This window comes from Hemibagrus wyckioides, linkage group LG11 (genome assembly GCF_019097595.1).
Source record: "Hemibagrus wyckioides isolate EC202008001 linkage group LG11, SWU_Hwy_1.0, whole genome shotgun sequence".
NCBI classification, from domain to species: Eukaryota; Metazoa; Chordata; class Actinopteri; order Siluriformes; family Bagridae; genus Hemibagrus; species Hemibagrus wyckioides.
This window is the reverse complement of record NC_080720.1, coordinates 8370852-8378617: the sequence shown is the minus strand read 5'-3', so window position 1 is coordinate 8378617 and position 7766 is coordinate 8370852.

The window sequence follows — 7766 nt, the reverse complement described above, 5'->3', positions numbered from 1 at the left end:
ATATATATATATATATATATATATACATATACAAAAAAAAAATATATATATATATACAAAATACAACCAGTGAATGTGATACTATTCTTTTACAGTGTCCAAATCATTGTCAGAGGAACATCAGCACCATGGCCAGCAGCCACAACCTAGCAGAGGCACATTCACCTGAGGCTGAGTGTCAGGTACAATCACCCATGGCTTGGGGCAATAACTGCACTGCACAGCTCCAGTTGAAAGCTTAATCAGGAATGCTCAAAAGTGTAGCATGGAGGGAGCTGGAAAAAAATGTTCCTTTCTCCAACCCAGTACTAACAAGTCTCTCTTGCTTAAGCCTGCAGATCCCTCTAAGCTGACCTAGACCAAGGTCCTGAAATTGCTCATGTAATCACCTTTTTTTCTTCTTTTAGATCTGTTCCAGGTGTTTGCGGGTATATGTTAAAAGTCTGGGTTGTATGGGGGAAAACAAAAGGAAAATCACTTCCTCCACAGCTGGACACAAGTAGTTTTCATTGAGGAGGAACCACACACAGACTGCTATTTTGGGAATGATCAAGTATCATGCCTCTGAGCTAGTAGTGCTGCAGTAATGCACTTCATGTGGGAAAAAGATCATGACAGCCCAGTACCAGGACATGTCAGGCTTCTCCCACAGTTATGCAACATCCAAAACCACTCTGAAATTACTCTTCTCCCTATTGAGCTGTATGGAAAATCCTACTAAACAACATCAGGGACATAATAAGAACATTAACTGGCATGAATCCCATCCTTCTCCTCCCCACATTAACCATTACCTCCATAACAAGCTATTAGGAAGGGATTCGTTAAGGAGCTCTTCCTGAGAGTAACATAAAAATATAGTGCATGTCCATCAACAAGCATTATTGGAACTACAATTTAAATAGATTTTTGTGGTCAGGTGAACCTTGGCATGGCAAACTAATTAGAATTTTTGAGGTTTTTAAGCCTAAAACATAATACTGTAGAGTGTACTGTATGTATAAGTTTGCCTCTTCACACAGTACAGTGTGGGGTTTAGACACAGATATAGAAGGTATGTGGTGTGTAAGGTATGGTTTTTTATTTGTTTACTCTTTTAACTTTTGCGTACATGTGTTTAAGAGAGAGAGAGAGAGAGAGAGAGAGAGAGAGAATCTATAAGAACCTCAGGGTCCTACAGCAGATGAGAGACTAAATTGAGCACTAAATTGCCTGTAAAAATCGTCACCAATCCTTTGCACATGTCTCTTCCTCCTTTCCTCAGATCCTTATGAAATGGAATAATCTTCCCTCTTTCTCACTAGCTCGCTCTCTAGCTGTCACAGAAAAGCCCTTAACACGAACTCCGAGAGTGGTTGTGATCATGTGTGTATTAATGTTCATAAAGCTTGCAACTCATTGTAGGCGGTTGTGATTTTTTTGTGAAGTTTTTAAATGTAGTTAAATATAGGATGCTTGGAGAAGGAGAATCGACGCAGACACAAGAGAAAAGAAGAAATGAAAGGGAAAGAAGAACAAGACTGGTGAGTTATGAGAAATATTGAAGATAGAGAGAGAAAAAGGAGAATTAAGGAGAACAGAAGGGTGAGAGTTAAAGTTTGTGGTCAGCAGCACCACGGGCATCATAAATCAGATTTCCCACAATCCCTGTGGAGGAGCCCTGCGCTCGGCCTGCCGTGGACACGCTCAGTGGGGCGCAGCACATCGATTGGCGTCGCTGCAGCAATGATGAGTGCTGTGGGGTCTAGGGGCGCATGTGTGTGTTTGTATTTGTGTGTGTGTGTGTGTGTTTGGGGGGAGTTTGTTCTCTTATGAAGAAGTCTACCTCAGCACCTGCCCCAAAAAACATTGAGTCGGACCTGAGCGAATGTGCAGACTCTGGGCCTATTTCCCCCCAGATCAGCATTCACACCCACCCACCCACACACACACACACACACGCACACACACACACACACACATATTTAAGAAAAAACAAACAATAGAGTATTCTGTCTCGCTCATCGTTCTCATGCACACACTTTTTATATTAACATATTCATCAAAAACACAGCTGGTGTTTTATACACTGTAAAAAATCACACAGACATTAGCTTCATCAACAGTCTCTGTCTTGCATTATTGTTACTCATCTTTCCAGAAATAACAAATGGATAAAAATATATATAGAATACAACATAATAAATTTACATTCTTCTACTGTTACTATCTATGCTGTGGATTCACAACCAGAGTAGATTATGAAAAGAATTGTTCTTGGTGATTCCATGATTCCATGATTCAGAAAGTCACTGTTCATGACTGATTCCATAACTGGAGCATTTGTGATCCCTACTCCCTGAACACATTCATCCCATGAAGTCACATGAACAACACATGGTTTAAAATTCCTGAAGATCAACAGAAATGAAGTTCTCCTCCTCTTTTTTTCATTCTACTATGACATTGACTCACAAGCGAACAAGAAGTTAAAAGTATATTTAATATACGTTAAAATAAAATGCGTTACCTGAATTATAATGCCATTTTAAAATCATTTAAAATCATTAAAATGTGATTAATGTATCAGTGCCATTAGATAATTTGCCGTTCATGCAATTATCCAATCGGCCAATCATGCAGATACAGGTCAAAAGCTTCAGTTCACATCAAACATCCGAATGGAGAAATACGGTGATTTGGACAATGGCATGGTTGCTGCTGCCAGATAGGCTGATTTGAGTGTTTCAGAAACTGCTGATTTCTTGAAAATTTCACAAACTACAGTATCCAGTGAGTGGTCTTGCTCGTTCGAGCCGATAGGAAGCTGTTTAAACTCAAATAACCACTCTTTACAAATGTGGTGAGGAGAAAAGCATCTCAGGATGTGGTACACATTAAACCCTGAGACAGATGGGTTACAACATCACTTCTGTCAGACAAGAACAGGAACCTGAGGGCACAGTCGTCACAGGATTACTAAAACTCTTGCGTATTTCCCGATCTCCATCTGTCCAGCTTCGATAAACGTCATAAGATCCGTAATAACTTGGAAAGCCAACTTCTAAAACTTTTAAAGACAAGCAAGACAGCAAGCTACAGCTTCTCAGAGCATATGTTTAACACAATGCACAAGTTTCACAATAACTCAGAGACCCATGAGAACTGCATCATGTTGTGCAGAATGTTTTCAGTATACATGACCAATCACATAAAGGAAAAAGAAACCACTCTTCTATCCAGGAATAAATTGACAAAATATTTTACTTTCTCAACTTGCCAAAAGGTGTATCATTTTCTAAGCTTCTGTGTTGCTTTGCATGATGGAGAGTAGTTTTGGGTATCTGTAGTAGGCTGTAAAGTGAAATGCCCCCCTCTTTCTCTCTTTTCAGAAATTTCATTTAGAAAGAAATCACATTAGGCTATTTCTCTGGCCTTACTTCCAGGGGTTAACCACTTTGCTTAGCCATGTAAATTCTCAGCTTAGTCAGGCCCATTCTCCACAGCCTGGCTGCATTGATGCAGAGCGCTATCTATGTAAATGTGTGTGTGTGTGTGTGTGTGTGGGTGTGAGTCTCAGGGATGGACACGGAGTAAGGCTGTGAGGAATACGTAAACCCATTCGACTGGATTATTAGGAAGGTATGTGTGTTAGAAAGAGAGAGATACTCTCCAGTCTCTTTATTCACAGAAGATGAGCAGGTTATGTTAACCCTATCTGTTGGATTATCCGGGTGGTGTGTGTGTGTGTGTGTGTGTGTGTGCGTGCTGTAGGGATGCTTCAGCATGGCCTGGGAAAGCTAGCAGAGCACTTATCGTCTTTGTGCAGAAGATGGACTTCATCTGGCTGAAGTGACTCCTGGGGTCTTTTCTAAGAGCAGCTTTGCATTGGTCAATTAAAGGGTTAAATACTAACACAGTCAATACAGAGTCAAACACACACATGCTGGTAAAGCAATTTAGACTGAGAGTTTTTTTTGGGTCTGTGGGTATTTATAACAACACCATTTAATCCTTCTTGAAATGAGAGCCTGATTCCCAGTTGTGCTTGGAATAAAATAAAACAAGTTCAGACAGTAAAGAGGATACAGGTAACTGTTATTAGCCAGCCATCAGTTAATTCTGAAATAGAATTTAATAGGCAGTCTATAAACATTTGACAGATGATCAGCATCTCTCTTTGTCATTTTTTATAACTCGGGACATTTAGTAATTCATCGATACACTCTCAATTCATTCCAAGTCCTATAAAAATTTCAACTGGTCATGCCAACTCACAAAATATCCTCCACAAATGATCAAGTGTCACATGACCTGACACCGTGCTCTCACTCATTTAGTTATCACACATTCCTGTTCCCAAATACTGGTTTACTATAAATATACACTACAGACCACATTTAGAGGGCAGAGGATAACATGTCTCTGGTTTGGATTCTGAGCTTGTGATACTGTCCATGTGTCCATGTCCCTGTGTCCATATGGGTTTCCGTCCATCTCTCCTAGGTGTGAATGAGTGGCAAAAATCCTTTCATTCACTATTTGTCAAGGGTTTATTAATAGTTTATCAGATCATTTTTTTCTTTTTGCTTTTGCATTTGCTTTCTTTTTTAATTTCCTTAAAAGGGTTTTCTTTGAGCCCCTTATGGAAGCTTAGTGGTGAAGGTGCTGGACTGATCAGAAGGTTGTGGGTTCAAATCCCAGGTCCACCAAGCTGCTACTGCTGGGCTCCTGAACAAGGCCCTTAACCCTCAGCTGCATAAAATGAGATAAATTGTAAGTCACTCTAAATAAGGGTGTCTGCTAAATGGAAAGAAAAACCTTCAATTTTTGGGTTCTATATAGAACATTGAACTGTTTTCCCAGAGGCACAAACTAAAGAACCCTTTACATGTCTTGATTTAACTTTAACCTTTTTGTAATAGTGTAGGTTTTAATTGTCCCTAAAAAAAACAGTGTCTTCTTGATTGTTTCTTTGTAGATCTGTATCTAGAAAAGAATGCAATTTTTTTTTTTTTTTTGCAAATATTCTTTCAGCTTTTGCTACTCTTCACAGTTCTTCATTAGCTAAGCTACTGGCAAGTTTTCCTTCGCTTTGGCGGATATGTAAACATATCTTAAATGCTACTATCTGTTGTGTAAATCAGTCAAGCACTTTAACACGTTGTTCTGCTTTCCCGCGTCAAAAGGAAATACATCAACATAAAGAAATCACGGCTGCATGGTGGCATGTGTATGTGTACAAGTGCGGTAGAGAGAAAGGGAATGTGACAGAACGTAAAATCATACTTCTGCTGCAAGACCAAGACCTTTTTTACCAAGACCTGCACATGTATTACACCTTGTTAAGAAATGGCTGAGATTCATATAAGAGGCAGATCATCATTAAATAGAAGAGCAAGAATCAAGTTGAACTCTCTCTCTCTCTCTCTCTCTCTCTCTCTCTCTTTCTCTTACTTATAATTATTTAAACTTGTTGCTTGTATAAAATCTGGACCATGAGCATAATCTTGTAAAAGTAAATTCCATAGCTCCATATTCATCAAAGTGAGTTTATATATGGAAAGTCTGTATCTGACTGAATGTCTCTAACCTGGAAAACAGGAAAAGAACAGTGTAAATAAGCAAATTACCTTCTGCAGAACAGAAGGGTGGACTAGTGTGTCAAAGGTTAATACAAAGATCAGGTGATGCTATTGGATAAGCATTTAGCCTGGTAATGTTGACTTAGCCTTTTATTGAAGCAGGAACTCCTCAGGCCACCGTCCATTCGTCTCTCCAGCCATCCATTCATTCACTTGCTTCGGGATATTCGGCAGTGTATCATTTAAAGCATGTGAACCATATATCACTGGCTTTGTCAATGGCACATTTTGGCGTAACACCACAGTTGGCTTCAAAGGTCAACAAAGGGTCAGGAGATCCCAGGTACATTCATGTAGAGCAGAGATCTGGGTACGGAGAATTCTCAGGTCATGCTTATGGCAGTCACATGGACTCAAATGGACACATTCTTACACATCACGTCTAATTATCCACGCACCACAAGGGCTTGACACATGACCTGATAGAAGGAGAAGAGAGTGACCCTTGCCCACTAATCCAGTCTAGACTTTTTCCTCTAGTCTTCTATTTCTGGACCAGACTGCCATTTTTCTTCACTCGTTCAATCGTTTCCTCACTGATTTTGATCTTGATCAATCACTGGCAGGACAGGAGCCCTTCTGCCAATCTCTAATCAATACCTACACAAACACACATGCAAACACACACACACACACACACATACACACAAGCATCCTAAACCCTAATCTATACTGTCTGCTTCCTTTGTGGCTGACGGCCCTTGAGTGAAAGAGAGGAGATTCCGATAGAGTAATCAAAAGAAAATCTATTGGTCGAATAAAATCTTTATGATTTTTAATAAAAAATATTCTTTTGAATATTCTCTGATTGTTTGTACATTCCATGGAAGGTCCCTAACTTACTCTATTTATTAATTAATTGATTTTTAGTGACTGCTTTATCCTGGTTCAGCTTGCGGTTGATTCTGGGATGCTGGGAGCACTGGGAGCGAGGCAGGCATACACCCAGGATGGGATAACAGTCCATTGGACACACACATATATTTAAATTGCTGAGAAAACCCACACAGACACGGACAAGTGAAACTCAAGATCAGTAGCTTAAACCTGAGCTCAAATCACGGTTGCTGGAACTATGAGGCAACAACAAAAACTTGCTGTACCACCGTGCTATACACACACAAAAACTTTAATAGACATCGAAGTACAAAACAGATAAATGACATCAGCACCAAAAAAGTTATAATGAAAAGAAGCAACCAAAGTGCCTAAAAGTAATTCTTCTCTACATTTAGGTATAGTGGTGCTAAAGATCCAGTCCATTAGACAGTGTGAGTGTGTACTGGGTATTACTCCAGTCTCACTATGTGGTGTATTTCAATAGTCAATATATCAATATATACACCATATATATATATATATATATATATATATATATATATATATATATATATATATATATATGGTGTATATATTGACTAGTATACAGTAATGCTGCTGAGGTTTCATGTCATTGACAGTCAATTGATTACACTTAGTGAAATGTACCCTAGATTTTGTGTGCATTGGGGTTAAATTATTTAAGCCCACATCACCAAAGCATTCATAACACATCAGCAGCAGCGCCTGAAAGTGCATGTGTAATGAAATAGTGGTGTAATAAACATGAACAAGGCGTGTCATTGATTGTTCAAAATGGTGTGGGAGAAAATAAAAAGTTTATATATTTGATCAAATATGGTCCAGTCAAAGTACTAATGATGCAAATTCATTTTCTGTGGATTTGATTTTAAAAAAGCAGCACGGTAGCTTAGTGGTCAGCACTGTTGCCTCACAGCAAGAAGGTCCTGGGTTCGAATCCAGGGACCTTTCTGTGTGGAGTTTACATGTTCTCCTTATGCCTGTGTGGGTTCACTCTGGTTTCCTCCCATAGTCCAAAAACATGTACATTAGGTTGTTTGGTAATTATAAATCCCCTGTAGGAGTGAGTGTGTGGTTGTTTGTCTAAATTTGGCCCTGTGATGGACTGGTGACTTGTCCAGTGTGTGCTGGGATAGGCTCCAGCAGACCCCTGTGACCCTAATTAGGAATAAAGCAGGTATAGACAATGGATGGATGATTTAAAAAGCTGGATAACAGCTAGTGTATTTTTTTCTGTCGCATGATTTAAAGAAAAGATCAGTCATGATTATCTACCTTTTA